The sequence below is a fragment of the Cardiocondyla obscurior genome, linkage group LG03 (genome assembly GCF_019399895.1).
Source record: "Cardiocondyla obscurior isolate alpha-2009 linkage group LG03, Cobs3.1, whole genome shotgun sequence".
In the NCBI taxonomy this organism is placed as follows: domain Eukaryota; kingdom Metazoa; phylum Arthropoda; class Insecta; order Hymenoptera; family Formicidae; genus Cardiocondyla; species Cardiocondyla obscurior.
Genome location: NC_091866.1, coordinates 5,231,759 through 5,247,854, shown reverse-complemented (window position 1 = coordinate 5,247,854; position 16,096 = coordinate 5,231,759). Strand labels below are relative to the sequence as shown.

The following is a 16,096-nucleotide window of genomic DNA, read 5'->3' as shown; positions in this document are numbered from 1 at the left end:
TTCGTAATTTTTGTCGCCCCCGAGGCGTTTCTCTGCAACGTATCGTCGGCATTTTCATTGCAGTAATAGCGAACTCACCCGACGACATCCGATTAACCGACGTCGACCCGGCGTCACTTCCGTTATTACGAGCGAATTGCCTCGACCCTCGGATGCGCGATTCTCCGTGGTTAAACAGCTGACTCGTGTGTGCACTGTCCGCGGTGCACGCGGGTTTATGGAAACGTGCTTTGTACGAAAGCCAGAGGTTCTCCACGTGAGAGCTCGAGTATTTAACTAGCGGCCCGGCCGTTTTCGTCTAATGGAAAAATCGCCAGCGTTAATTTAGCCTCCTTTTACGCGAAAATTTTCTCAGTCAGTTAGTTTTTACAGCTTTTTATAAAAACGCGAGCGAGCGCGACGGAGCGTACAAACAACACAGGGGACCCTTTATTTCACCGCGTCATTAAAATTCTGGTTATTAAATATTACGAATCGACTTACGAACCCGCGGACTTTCGACGAGAGCCATTAAGCTGGCATACCGATGGAAAACTATAAATGTTGCACAGCACTAGCAGCCAACAGTTTTTAGATTGGCCGTCTTCGTACAATACCGCGCGTTCAGACTCACATATTCGTTATTGGATGTGAAAGGGGTCAGGCTAATGGTTCGCGGCTCGAGATGCAGTAATCTACGCGATTCCCGCGCTGGGCCATGCTGGTACGCCCATACATGCATATGCAATATACACATCAGAATGCTTTAATCGATTTAAAAAAAAAAAAAAAAAAATATTAATTTATTTTCAAAAGGTTAAACACAGCGGATAAAAGTTTAAAAATACAAATAAATAGCAATTATGTTTTCATAATTAGTCTCGCGTTAATTATTTTTTTTTATTTTATGTCAAATAAAAAAAATAAAAAAAACTGTACATATAAATTCTTACTTTTTTTTTTTCTCTTTTTCTATCTTCTCACGATATTTCGTATAGAACTACGTACTTCTAGCATCGTGTGCAGGTGCTTGCGCCAGCGTGTGCGACGTGTACACACGATTATACCAGCAGGTACAGGTATCTCTATGCGCCGTAACTGCCGGGTAATTTACGAATTGTTCGGATGCGGCTGCGAATGCGCGCCTCTCCGTTTCACGCCGTTTCCTCTCTATCTCTTCTCTCGTGACTCGTTATTATAGCCGTGGATGCAACGTGTAACTCGACTGCGCCCGAGGAGAGTTATTTCCGCTTAAAGACGATCGCGATGCAGCTTCGCCTGGCGATAAAGCACGCTAATAACTCTGTCGAAATTTAACGCGACTGCAAACGCGAACGTTCTCACGAGCTTTCATATTTATTCGGACAATGCGACGGAATCGAGACTGCTTAACGTTTGATGAATTTCGCGCGGAGACACATTTTCTCAACTCGTGTCAACGTGCACCTGATCGAAGATATAAAGTGCAAAAGTACTTCGTTACTCTTTTATTTTATTTCTTTTTTTTTATATCGCTCGTGTTCGTCGAGCAAAATTATTCCTAAAAGGGAAAACGCGATAATTTAATTACCGACGAGGAGAAATATTTCTTGCAGCGACAGATAGCTTTTCACACTTCCTCGATAATATCCTTTTCCCGAAATTACCGTGATCGATTTTACACGCGGAAATTAATCGCCGGGCATACGAAGAGTAATATAATTTCTCATTGAGCGCGTAGCTGTTCGCGAAACAGACTAATATATGATATTAATTTTAAATGGTACTTTGTCGAACGCAACGAAGAGACTGACCGTAAAATTAGTCTCGTTACTTCAAAAATATCAACGATCGCGAGTCCGTCAAATAATTTCGTCGCCGTTATATTACCGACGTTAGTATGAAAATTGTCTAACGTTATACGCCGTCGATATTCTTTTTAAATATTTATTTTGTCATTAGTATTAATTAATATAAATTAATATAGATATTTAAAAAATTTCTTTGGCAAGTAGAGCACTTTTATTAATTTAATCAGACGGTACTAAAATGTCACTGCTACTTTCATGGTCTTATCTCCCACCATAAACAGAGAAGAAAAGTTTAATTAATAATTACGGTGAGTTCGGACTTACATTGATGCGACCGATATTCTGTCTGCGTTTGATTGCGAGCGCGACTTACCGCGACGCTATTATCGGACGTTCCAAAATTAATGAACGGTAATAGATCCCGTTGCCCAAAAGTGCTAACCTCGCAGTGAATTATTTCGTCTCGATCTTAGCATAGAAAATTTAATACGCATCGTGTTTACAGTGACGTACTCCATTATGCATCAGCGCATAATGTCGTCCGAGTGGATCCTCTCCTGAGGGCGCATTATTCTTCAGAATATTTTATAAAACAGACTGCGGAGTCTCTGTCACAGCGGACGACTAAAAAGGGGGACATGTCCGGCCGGTTTATGTAACATTTTTATGACACGTGTTATCGCGCTTGAGAGACGATTCACAAAACCCAGTGACGCGAAATGCATCCCTTGTTAAAAGAGACTCGGTTCGCATTCGCGTCGACATGCGGCGAGCTCTGTACATCCGTATAACGTCGTCGGTTTAATAGACCGAGCCGATCGCGGTCCTTCCGCTTTGACGAGCTACAAGCGGCGTTATCATTGTCATCGGAGCCCGGCCTTGGCTTCGGGATCCCCTTAAGAGTGTAAACGACGCGAGTAAACCCATTGTCATTCCCGTTGAGGTTCGGCCTTGGCTCCGGGTGCCCCCCTTAAGCTCGAGTCGTCGTATAAGAAGGGTCACGGTCCAGCTTCTCGCTCCTCCGCGCGGTTTTTAACATTACAATGCTTTTCTAACAAAAATTGAAACTTTTACATAAATTTTCATTACAAAATATACGCTTCTCGTCTGATACGCCGCGTCCATAAATTATTCAGTGTGACCGAACCACGACCGCGCGTGGGTGTGTGCTCCTCGCCTAGAGCACCGGTTTTACAATGGGAACGTATCTTAAAGCATCGGATACAAGAGGCACACGGACGCGAGAAGAACGAAACACCGCGGCGAGCGTGCGCTCGCTTCCTCCCCGAGGATTTAGTGCATGGACGAAAGAGAGTTAAAACGTTTGTTACTCGTGATTAATGGCGGCGCGCACCGCGGTCGTTAGGATCCGCTTCCGTTCTTTTTGTTAACACTTGGCCTCGCGGTTCCGCCCGCTCGTATCTGATTTCTTTGCGCGTAAACGTTCGCGCTTGATATATAACCGCCATTTCGCTGCATGCCATCGCGCTCTCTGCCGAGTTTTTATTATTATTAGGCGATGTTAAATAGCCTTTGTCACGTGTACGAGGCACACGCGAGCCGTCGTTCCGAAAATCCACCGGGTTATCACGGACAAAACCCCCGGGTTTTATCAGCGCTGGAATTCATTTTTCGAGTAAAAAGTACATATAACAACCAGTATTAAAGAAATATCGATTTAATATTATTTCTAACAGCTGTCAAGATAATTACGCGTTAGTAATTAATTAATCCTACTATTATTTTTTTTTTTTTTTATTTTAAAAATCTGATATATCGATGAAACAATTATCACTCGAGAATCGATATTTGAAAAAGAATCATACGTCGGAAAATGTTAGGATTAGTCACTGCGAACATAATGAGCACAGCGCGAGATTAGAGACAGGAAGGGTTAACGTTGTCTTCGACGATAAAGCTATCGCGCAATATGTATACGGTACGATCCACGGCACGGAGCGCCATTAATAGCTTTAACAGGATACTAACAGCTCATTTTCCACCCTGCGATAAGTGTGTAAACGTGCGACGAGGGAAGAGAAATCGATCTGAAGGCTCTCGCTGCGTAACTTCCTCGAAACGTCCTCGAAATGAGACCTTCCGAACGACCGGCCGTAATCGATGATACGACATCGGAGAAACAAAGCCATTATTACCCGGTAAGATAACGCACACTTCCCATCAACTGTACGCGTCGCGTCGCCTCTTATTCGAATTTCAACGGATGCCTACGCCTAGTGATTATGCCGGATAACACGAGGGAACAAAGCATACCTTTCGACGTTAATGTTTTTCGCGTCGGAATGCATTGGCAACGCAATACGCTTGACATGCAGCTTTCTCAAAATAATATTTGCGCAACCCAAATATTATTTCGTCGTTATGATACGCGCGGATAACGCCCGTATTTCCGAAATTTTTCCATAAAATCGAATATCACGCTTTTTTTTTCTTTTTTATTTTTTTTTTTAGAAATATAGCGGGCGATAATGGTTCGTTTTGCGGTTTACGTTGTACCATTTTATCGGCAAACAAAGATCGGTACCAAATTTCGGGAGGTGCGGTAATATATATAAAAAAAAAAAAAAAGGGAAGAGAAAGAGAGAGAGAGAGTGAAAGATAGAGAGGTTGCGTACGCTCCAAAATTATATCCGTTTTCGAGAGAACATGCAATGCACCGGACAAAACGGTTCAAAGGGAGGGTGGACTTTTTCATCGCCAGACATCCCCGCGGAAAGTCGACAAAAATGTATGGCAGAGGAAAAAAGTCGAGGGTTTTTCGACGGTGATCCTGTCGACCGTACGTTTATTCAATCTATTACAATAAAATTTTAAAGCAGGCCAGCGTGTAAAATTAATGTAAAATTAACGAATGCTACGATGGACTGTCCAGTCCAAAACCTGAATTTTATTTATATTTATACCAGAATCCACACAAATGCGATTTTCCTTCAAAACGAATATTTATTATACATTAAATCCCGCGGGGTTTAAATCCAGATTTATTGAATTATCGTTACTCCAAATAATATTAATAATTACATCGGAATTTTTTTCTCGAATTTTATCGCATGTGAAATATTCAAATTTTACTTATTGCGATCATGCAACTCTTATTACTCGGTCCCGATCCAGCTTCGATTACACATTTAGTTTCTCAAATAGCATTTACGTAATGCGCGAATACGTGCGCTCGATCACAAAAAATACTCACTCAGGTGGCCGGCGAAGTAGTCCTCAAACGTAGATAGATAATCTTGCGAACTTCTGGCAATCGTCGTCACGGTGAGATTAAAACGTTTCGCTTTATCGCACGCCCGAAACTCGCGGCAATTCTTCGCGCAACTCCCACGCGGATTGCCCCTATTCTAAAAAGTCCTACTGCTCGTCACAGACAACCCTTTGTGTCCGAACGCGACCGTTCACAGCCGGTCGGTCAAAGAAACGTCACGCACGTCGCGCGTACTCGTGGCCGTCCAAAAAAAAAATTAAAAAAAAACACACATATATATATACATTTATATATACATATATACACGTACGGAGACTTGCGGCTCTCGCTGATAAACCACAACTCGTAGGTTTGGTGGTCGTTCTCGCCCGCGCGCTTTGTCCCCTTTTCCACGGTGTTTTTCGTCCGCGATCGCGCTGCTGTCAACGCGGGGCCATGCACGTGACAACGGGTCTACCTTGGCCGCCGTGCGAAGGAGGCTACGACGTGATGCACGGAGCAGAACGCGGCACCGTGAACTGAATTCGGCGATGGCCGTGGCTACGCTCGGAGCCCGATTGACTGCTCGCGGACGCGGGGCTGGGCGGCTGGCACCCGCGTCGCTCCGCTCCGCGCCGCTCCGCTCCGCACCGCGCAGCCCGCGGCGCCTCCACGGCATCGACAACGTGGAAACTTCCCCGCGAGCCCGCCCAGCCGTTGTTTATCGATACATATTCGCGGGTAACGCTTCTCCCGGTGCAGGTGCGGGCCGGGACCGTAGTCACGCTCGATTGGAAATGCCGCGGTTATGATAGCGCCGAAACGAAAATAGAGAGCCGCTCCGGAGGCAGCTGCGAATGCGAAACCGTAATGCCAAATTGAATTTGAAGGAGGAAGGCTAATAAATTTTTTTCGCCGAAATATTTCGTGTATAAATAGGCAGTACGGAATAAATATGACGGCGGTATATTCGAAAATTATATTTTAAAACTACAATAAAATGGCCAATAGTAATAAAGTGATTATTTGGCACAAAAAAAAAATCGCGCCAGGTTACGACATTTCTGGTCAAGTTATTTATAAGAATATTAAGTACTGATAAGAAAACATTATTTAGCGAGATCGCGGTTTTATTTATCAGACAGATAACGTAATCGCGCATATTGGCAGAATTTATTACATTCTACGTTCTATCTACAACACATTGTACTTCTCGGCCGTATCGACAAAGAACAGTCGGCAAAGAATGGTAATCGCATTAAATACGGTTTTATTTCGAAGAATTGCGATCCAGGTTTGCATCGCTCGCCGCGGATTGGCTGTGTTAAGAACCGAAATAGACAAAAAAAAAAAAAGAGAATTTCCCCATGGTGAAATTAAATTGAAGAACACAGTAGAAGAAACGGAGCGAAATAGATCGAAAAAAATGTTATCGCGATAAAGTCAGAAGCGCAATCCAGCAGCGACCAGAGGTGTTTTCGTTATCCTCATAGAAACCTCCCCACGGGCTCGCCTGGTCGAGCACAGTTGTTTATCGATATAAAATCGATACGATATGTATATATATGTATATATGTGTGTGCGTATGCGGTTCGACTATACCTGCACCGGGCACGATCGGCAGAGCACGACCTTTTTTGATTTCCGAAATAAAAGAACTACTTACTGATGCGATCTCGTAGCTGAATTCCGGCGCGCGCTCTGAGGCAGCAAGTATTGCTTGTTGTATTTAAATAATATATTATGCAGAGATATCGCGAGATGCACGTAAAAATAAAGTAAAATAAAATAAAATAAAATAAAGACGAGCACCAATAACATCAACGTTTCGAACAAACGAAAGGAATGTAATATAATAGATCATTTTTAACATTCAGATTTTAAATTAATCATTCAAAGCATATAGATGGAACGTAACGATATTAAATAATAAAATTTAATATAATCTTTTACATTGGAAATTTTTTTTTAAAGTTTTGATACATTTTTAAATAATACTTTTGTTAAATAATTTAATACTGATATCGACCATAAGAGATTCTAATTTTTTTTTACCCCACTCGATGAAATGCAATTAAAAAAAGGGGAGAAAAAAAATGAAAACTCTGTAACAGTACTCAGGATAAAAGCTGATCGGGCAGGCACTTGACGGCGCTCAGGTGCGCTTTAATTAAAGAGGAGGGAAGACCGTACAGGTAGTTTCGGAGCTTCTCCGATTACGGTATTCACCCGATCGGGGTAAACGAACTGTGAAGTGTCATCGAGACTTGCGCAACAAGGTATAGTTGTAAATGACGAGTATGTAGATACATATGAACATGTAAACCGCGGATCGCCGTGTAACGCACACAGACCTCGACGGTTCTAGTTACTTTGCCTTCGCGTACGCTTACGCGAACGTAAATTCTGGCCAAACAGCCGGAACTCATGTTATCACAACTGCGCAAATGATAACTTATAGTTGCAGAAGTTTCATACGTTATTGTTAAAGTTCTAATTTCCTAATTACTGTTTGTCGTGCAATCAGTCTTATCTCTTAAAAAAAAATTACGATTTCTTTCACGCTCAAACGTTTTAAGTAAATATCAGTCGTGTTAAAATAGCGCCCGAACGAAATCTACAAGAAATTAATTGAAGAAAGGAAATTTATAATATTTCGTAAATATGCTAATTCTTTACATAACTTGTCCCACGTGGTGTCCCATTTTTAATTCTACGCAACTGAAAACTGACGCGGAATTTTCATCAAGCAAGCATTTCGAAAATTGATCAGAGTCCATAAGAGGAATGGCACAGAGCACCGAGAGACATCCTGTACACCAAAGAATTCTATGCGCTTGAATCGTGCATTCTACACACGCGCATCCACCGGTATTCTAATGGCAATCGGCGTTTCTCAAGCCGACTGTCGTGTCGCCGTCCCGAGGTCCGTCCCGTTCGCTTCTGTCGTTCGCTAGCTTCTATTCTCTCTTTCCCTTTTTTTTTTCTTTATTTTTTTTTCTCATTCTTTTACGTAATCATAAAGAATCAACAAAGAATTCCGTTCTACACGATAATTATCGTATTGACTAATAATTGAATGGCAAGCAAGCAGTGTTTCTCCGCGACCGGTGGCCGTTCTACTCCGCAACGTTCTGCGCGTCCTGAACAAATCGCTCGTAGCAGTTTTGCGAGAAAAACGATTCGGTTTGACTGACGCTTAATGGCTCGCGCGCGAGGATCGAAGGTACATCGAATCACCGTTCCATTTCGGGATTTACAGGCTGAATCCGATTGAATGAGGCTGCGTAATTCTCGATCGAAGAATTACCGCGCCGCGGGACAAGAAAAAACCCGCTCTCTGTGTGCGATAAATGCCGGGATGAGTAAAAAAAAAAAAAATGAAATAAAAAAAAAGAGGGGAAAAAAACCGTGATTCGCGTACGAAAACGAGGGGTTTTATGTATGAATGCGGCATTATGCCGAGCGAAACAAATTAGCGAAACCGCGCGGATAACGACATTGGGAGAATCGCCGCCGTCGTTTCTCTATTGTGACACGTAGACGTGACTTTATAGCTTCTGCCGATACCTCGGTTGGCGGCCGAGTTGCCGTACTTGCGTAATGACAGACTTACATGTATGTTGGTCAAGGCAATTGGGTTAAAGCGCTCGTGATCAACGTATAATATTTTAACACTTTCACGTTTACGCGAGCTGTCATTGCTTGTAAACGCTTCGAGAAAACACGCGGAGTCAGTTATACGTACAACACGCGACGTCGAAAACTTGTCCGCCGCTATAGAGGAAAATCGGAAAATCAACCGATATCTTTTCTATTCTAATGAAAGGGTGCGATAATTTATTTATTATTAGACCGGCGATTTTAAATTTTTCCAGATAAATTATTAGTAAAATTTAAGTGCAAAAGCAGATAATAAAACGATATGTTTCGTTATTAAAATAATTATCGTCCTCGATTCGTTTGTCCGCGGGAAACGATTCTGCAAACGTCAGCGAACTAAAAATTTATTCACCGGTGAAAGGAAGGACGTGTATGCAAACGGGATCGTATCTTTCTTTCTGCGTGCCGTTAAAAAGGTCTACAATATCGCTGATTCAACAACGGCAATTTGACGGCACTTGTGCCCGCCGAGATGAAGCAGGTTTTTTTCCGGGCTCGTCCCGGTGTTGTCGATCAATCGAAATTGATAGGAGGGCGTTGGAAGTGGGACTCGAGCGAAATTACGGCGCCATCGAGAACACATTTAAACGCCGCTGATCGAAGCTCTAGTACGAAAGGCCGCCAAAGCGTACCGGGGCCCGCATCGGTTTGCAGGAGCTAACCCCGGCGCACATCGCGCGCGCACGTCGCTTCCACTCGGCGAGAAGTGCATTTGCAGAGAAAAAGGAGCAGCCATTTTCAGCGGCCGCGGCCTTTGTACAAAGTGCTACTCGTTTCCCGCCGTCGTTTCTACTTCAACCGTTCCGCGCTCGAGTGGCAGAAAAGGGTGGCGAGTTTCCACCGCGCGTCGGAAAAACTCACCCGGCGAGAGCATCAACCCCGCTTTTCCACCCGCGAACGTTTCTCAGTACGGAATCATCATTTATGCGAGACGCCCGCGCGACGGGCGATAGGCGACTCGGTGGCGAACGTCGATACTCTTATCACCGTCACGCGGAAGACGTCGCTCGAAGTCACGTCAGATCGTAATAAATTCGACCGCATTAAGTACATTTTCTTGTCCTTATGAATTATTAAATAAAGCAGGAGAGTTTGTAAGCGCGCTCTTCTGACACCTCGTAGCCCCCGCAGTAAATTATTCCCGGATTCATTTATCGACCTATTATGTTTGATAAAATTCTGTAATAAATATTAAACGAAAACGTTGCCTGGGCGAAATTCATCCTGTTAATCGCGACACGCGTGCGATTTTTATTGCTCCCGCTGCCTTGAGAACTGCGCCGAGATTTCGGGAAGAAGCAGCATTTTTAAGTAAAGCAAAAAGTGACTTGCCTATCTTCAGCGACCGCCAAGTGGCGCGCGACGATTTATTGTCTCCGGTTTTCAATATGAACGGCGCAAGGCACGGTGAAGTGCATTACGCCGGCGTTGTGGCTATAGCAACGCATGAAAGAGCAAAGGTTTATCATTTTATTGTCGTTGCACGGGATGCAGCGCTCCAATGACACGTGAGAAATCTTGGCGCAGTGCTCCACAGCATCATTACGTCCCATAAAAAAAAAAAAAAAAAAAAAGAAAACGAGCAAGCTGTATATCCGCACGGAAAATATGAACTCGAGACTCCGGATAAATATAGATCACGGTAAACGTGATAAATTGTGAGACGTGTATATTGTCGCGGAACTGAAATTTCCATCTCGCATGAGAAGATCGACGTAATATAATAATAAAAAAAAAAGGGCGAAGGGAGGGTGTATCACTATACTATATGTATACCGTACAATACCTTTTACCATTTTTTAATTAAGACCCAAGAGACACTTTATAAAATTCAGATCAAAGACTTGTGTCAACGTTCAAGTCGCATTAAAAAAAAAAATTACAAAAAAAAATTATTTATCGTCGCTGCAACGTGTCAAAATATTCCCATAAAACAAAACTGAACAAAATTAAAAAATTCTTTCCTCGTGTAGCACTAAAACCTGATAATCGGTACAGAAATCCAACCAACAGATCAATTCGCTCGCGTAATAAAGCTACTTAACGGACAGCTTCGAACGGTCGGAAAAGTACACGCGCGCGAGGGGCTCTGATAAAGTTCTCAGAGATAAAGTACCCGGTTTCTCAGACACGGTGCGAGAGACTGCGGATACCATGGGCGGTACGTCGTCGACACGTGACGAAGTTTCGTTCCCGGCGCGCGTTACTCGATTCTTATCGCCTCCTCGACAGAAGTGCGGAGCCGTTGACCCGCCACGTCGGCGAGCTGCGTGCCTACACGCGTGCACGCACGCACGCGGGAGACGAGTATTCGCACGGACACGCCGGTGTCTCGGCCGAGACGGGCGATAGCGCGCGGTCGTGGGCATATTGGATATCTAGCTGGAATAACGCCGTACCTTCCGAGCAAGGGACGACGGCGGTAGCGACGCAATAACTGTCAACTTGGCGAAAGTGGACGCCAACGACCATGACGTGACTTTTACGTGTCGCCTAGCATATACCGAACGATGCCGGCTGTATCGCGCGATACGAGCGTTCACCTGCGAGTCTTCCAGGACCAGATTGTCCTGCCGGCCCCGAGTCCCTAAGTGCATCCCGATAACTTCGCGAGTAGCCGTAATACGGTATTACCGTTTCGCGTCGGAGATCGTTTCCCTCGGTACTAAGCGCGGCGTTATAATCGCGAACTTCATCAAATCGGAATAATAAATTTGCACTGTTAAGAAGTGAGTAATTCGGTGATATTACCGGAGATGAATTTCGGTCGAGTTACGTGTATCTTATAAACCTCGCAGCTGAGTCTTTGAAATATTTAAAAAATATTTTTGAAAAAGAGTATCATTTTTTAATTTAGTATTTTAGCTTGCCCTACGGAGTTTTTTTTTTTTCTTTTCTTCTTTTTTCTTTTTTTCTCTTGGAAACCTCATCTTTCACGTTCCTCGCAATATTTCAAGTTTGATGGAAAATCTTGTAAGAAATTGTTCTCTTCGCATTACAGTTCTAAGAGGTTTTACCTTCAGGTGTATATGTATATACATACATTTGTATGTATACGTTCGAGTGTGTAACCATCAGGCATTAAAAATAAGTAATAAAAGTTAAGGGAGGTCTGTATCTTATTTATGACGCGATATTATTCCCGAAGGATACTTAAGAGGATGCATGGGTCTTCGCGTACAAACTTTCCATGGGAGTGGAGAAGGCGCCGTGGCAATGGAGACTCGTAAAAAGAGCCGCGAGCACGGTCTTATGAGTTTTAAATCGTGAGTTATAACGCGAAGCGAGAAGCTGTTTAGCTCTCTGGAAGGGATCCAAACCGCATTATCTCGAAACAATGTAACGCTGCTTATTTCCTGACCCATAGTAAGCGTTTTCATATAATTAAATAAACCTTCCTCCCAAAAAAAAAAAAAAAAAACAACACTAAAAATTAAAAATTAAAAGTAAATAATTTGTTTCAAATAATATATCTTCTATTAATTTTTTTTTATCGCAAACAGTTATCAATTAGAAAGTGTGTTCTAATTAGAAAATGCGATCGTTCAAAACAAAGTAACCGTCGAATAATTATGCATAACTTTTGCGCAAAGAAATTGAGGAGAGAAAAAAAAAGAAGAAGGAAAAAAAAAGTTAGAGGTCGGAGAGTTAATAATACAATTAGCATTCTGACAAAGCGTCGATGTGCGAGATTTAATGCCCGCGCGGGTAATTACGATGTACCGAAGACAGATAAGATTTCTCCGGTGAGAAAAAGATTATCGGTGCAGGTATCGCTTTAAGTATTCATAGATGTGCGATAAGCAGCATGATTCGCGATATCCGCGAGCCGCCGCGATTCTCGCGGTGTTTTTGTTACAATTACGCAGCGTGCAGCACTGCCCCCATTAATTGCCGCGAGTTAATTGTTCGAACTCGTCAGAAGACGCGTCGTAATTCTCACGACAGTTTGAACGCGAAAGAACCGAGCGAGCGAACGAAGAGGATTCGATGACGGCGAGCTCCTAAGATTTTTTTCCTTGCCAAATTCCCAAAATTCAAATTATTAGATATTAATTCTGAATATTTTATATTTTTGATAATAAAATACCTAATAAATTTTATCGCAATCTTGATAGAAAAAACAAAAAAAAAAAAAAAAGAAAGAAAGAAATAGACAACGGACGAACTTTGGACAAATATTTATAATTAAATGTCATGCGAAAGTATTTCGCGCGGCCTTGAATCTCGTGGTCGGACGGATACATCCTTCTTAATCCGCGAAGAAATTTCTCATTTGCGGGCGGTCGTAAAAGGCTTCCTTCGGCGCCAACGAGCAAAACACGTAAACGTTCTCTCGTTCGTTTAACAAATTGGCGGGAGAAATGCACGAGTGAGTTTGGCCGATCGAGAGAAAACGTCCGAGCGTTCGTACGTGCGGCCGCGGAGACCTCGCGGGATCAATAGGCGGAGAACGGGTCTATTTCGGTGTCAATCAATTTTCGTCGGACAAAAGCAATTGATTCAAGCCGGCTCCGCAAGCGCAATTAGAAAGGTACCCGATATCTCTGGAAGACGCTATTTACTTTGCGAGTTATTCCGGAGGCACATAAAGAACTTCTGGGTCAAAAAAAGAGGAAAGCTAATGGCTGTTCATATCAATTGAGTATTAATAAAAAGTATAATTATTCGCGGTTAATATCTAGGAGTGTTGTTAAAAATGTCTAGTACGAAATAATACAAAGACCTAATAAATCAGAATAATTAAAAATATATACACGTATATATTTATTTTTGTGCTGGTTTCTTTTTATGGCTCATTTAAATATAAAAAACGTACTAAAACACAAGCGCGGTGATATGGAGAATTATATACGCCGCGCGATAACGTATCACAGAAGCAGCCTCGAATTACCGTAAACTGTCTAACATTTTAACGGTACGTGGCTGTCGAGTGTGTAGCACCGGCCGTCAGAAATTTCATTCGAGAGATACGTTCTGCATCAACGTTCGCGTTCTCGGCATGAGGAAGGAACGAGGGAGATGACGAAAGCCGCGCCGCGCGATAAGAGCGTAATCGCCGGTGGCGCGGATGTCGCCGCGAAGATGAAAGCAACACGCTTAATTGAGAGGCACTTCCGGCCGCCGGGGTGCGCGCGAATGAGGGATTCACACGTGCGACTCGCGATCACGGGCGCGTGACGTCTGCATAACGCCTCGAGCTTGCGACAACCTCCGCCTTTCCGACTACCGTGCTCTCGCGAATTGATCAAGGTCGCGAGGCCTCACCTCGCACTCCTCTACGTTGCGCAAAGCCTGTATCAGACTGGAGATTAAGACTGAGAACGAATTGGAATTTAACCAATCAAAAAGGGGAAAGCGATATCTAGTTTAGCGAGGGGTTCAAGTTTTTTTCCTTCTTCTTCTTCTTCTTTTTTTTTTTTTTTAATTCCGTACAGATCCATCGCGTTTCCATTGGGAAAAATGAAAATGAGTGCGGCGTCTCTAGATATTTTGTAGCGCAGTCTAAGTACGACGGGTGGATTCTAATTAGAGGCAATAATAAGCATTCCGATTAAATCAATCGACGAATTAAAAAGCTCATCTAAACCTTGCCGCGCTCCGTCAAATTCCGGTCTAATCTCGATCTCGTTCCGCAGTTGGAATACGAACCTAAGGTAGGTTGTTCCAACTTTCAGATAAATTTATATTTAACCAGGTAGTAGTCAGTCTATCTTCATCCTTCTTTACAGGTAAATAAAGATAGACACATGTTTGCCCGATAACTAAATTCATCAAGAAATTGAAACTAACCGACGCCAGGCAGGTTCTTCCAGTTTTCTGATAAATTTATATCTACCGGGTAATCATATGTCTATTTTTATTTTTCTTTTCCAAGTAGATAGACGGACGTTTACTTAGCCGGAGCAACTGACTCCAAGTTGGGTCGCGGTGATTTCTTCGAACATATTTTCGCTCATCTACCGTCATTTTTTTGCTACTGCGTTTTGACATCTGCACCTCGTGTCGCTTATTTCTTTAAGTTTTCTCGCGACGTGCACAACGGCCGCCGTTGTCAATCCCCAGTCAGTTTTATTCAAGTCTCGCGCCCGATACTGGCTGACTCATTCCCTTGGGAGCGGGTGCCAGTCGAAAAGAAGACAAAAAAGAACGCTGCCGTGCGTCGAGAAAACTATGCCCGTTCTTTTGTATACAGTCGCGCGCCAATGTTTTTCTCGCGTGGAGCCGACGTCTTACCGGCGTGTTATTCGCTCCCCGTCTTATCCGGCCGATCGACGCAGTCCCGAGACTCTCCATCGCGGGAATGGAAAACGAATAAAAATGCATATTTCAGTATTTGCAGTAGGTGACCGCGGTATCACAGCGAACGCATGCATAAAAGAACTCCCCGCGCCGAAAGTATTGCTCGTAAGAGAAAATTAAGTTCCGACATGTTCGTGCGATAATGTCGCCGGTGACCTATAATCGCTCCATTTGCACAAGGTTTCCATTTTGCAACCGAAAAAAAAAAAAAAAAAAAAAAATGTACAGGCCCTAGCTCTACACGCGCCGGATGTATTTTTATATATCTCAGTCGCGTGATATTCGCGGTGATATTCAAATGGTATTCAAAAATATCGCGAAATCAATACGAGCGCGAGCTCGTAGAGAGAGAAACTAGGAGATACGGAGAAACTACGTTTGTAAAAACAAACATTTAGCGTTCTCGAAATTTATTTTACATTCGTATAAATTGTTCAGACACTTTTGCGCGTATTGTTAGCGCCCAGCAAGTAAAAAGGAATGCACTTGCTATTATCTAACCGGGTTAGTTTCGGTTGAAAGAACGGAATACAGGACACCGAAGTGACTTGAAACGTAAATAGGACTTTGTCATTGATCCAAACCGAGAAATAAAAATAGACGTGCATATCGGCCGATAATCCGTGTTGGCCGAGCGCGAGGCGTCTCTCTTCCGGCAAAATCTCGCGGATATTCGGACGGCGAAGGCAACATGCACGCCGCACACGCGTCGCGTACCGTTAGCGGAAAATCACCCGCGTTGCTCCTCGCCCGGAGGGAAGGCGATATCGCGCCAGGCGACTCGTACCCTGGACGGGAAAACCGCTGGCGGAGGAGAGACGCGACCGCGTCTGACCGCGAGATGGGTAAACTAACCTTGATCGCCGGTCCAGTTTCGAATGCGCACCCCGCGTCGTGGGCTTCCTTTTCCTTTTCCTGGCCCGTTGCCTCCTCACCTGCGACCGGGCGTAGACACGATGGACGACGACGACGACAACGAGGACAAGGACGATGGCGAGGATGAGACGGTGCGACGTCGCGTCGGGGCTCGACGGCGGTCGGTCACGCGGAAGGGTGCCTTGCCCTTTTCTCGGCCGCGTCTCGCACAGCCTGGCAGCGCGGAAATCCGGATTTCTTCCTCGAATCTTCTCTCCTCACCGTTCGCGATGCC

The 16,096-nt window shown here is 43.8% G+C and overlaps 1 protein-coding gene across 3 annotated transcripts in view; it reads right to left on the bottom strand.

The window, feature by feature from the left end:
• The window catches only part of LOC139113912 (protein gustavus-like), a 175,355-nt gene extending 159,509 nt beyond the window's left edge, over nt 1-15,846 (bottom strand). For 2 of the 3 annotated variants that reach the window (XM_070675359.1, XM_070675361.1), the window contains exon 1: nt 4,984-5,542. The gene's annotated coding sequence lies outside the window, so the exon portion shown is untranslated. Of the gene's footprint in view, nt 1-4,983; nt 5,543-15,801 lie in introns of those variants that run through there. The other variant, XM_070675360.1, reaches the window with a different exon arrangement.
• Nucleotides 15,847-16,096: the final 250 nt, after the last annotated feature.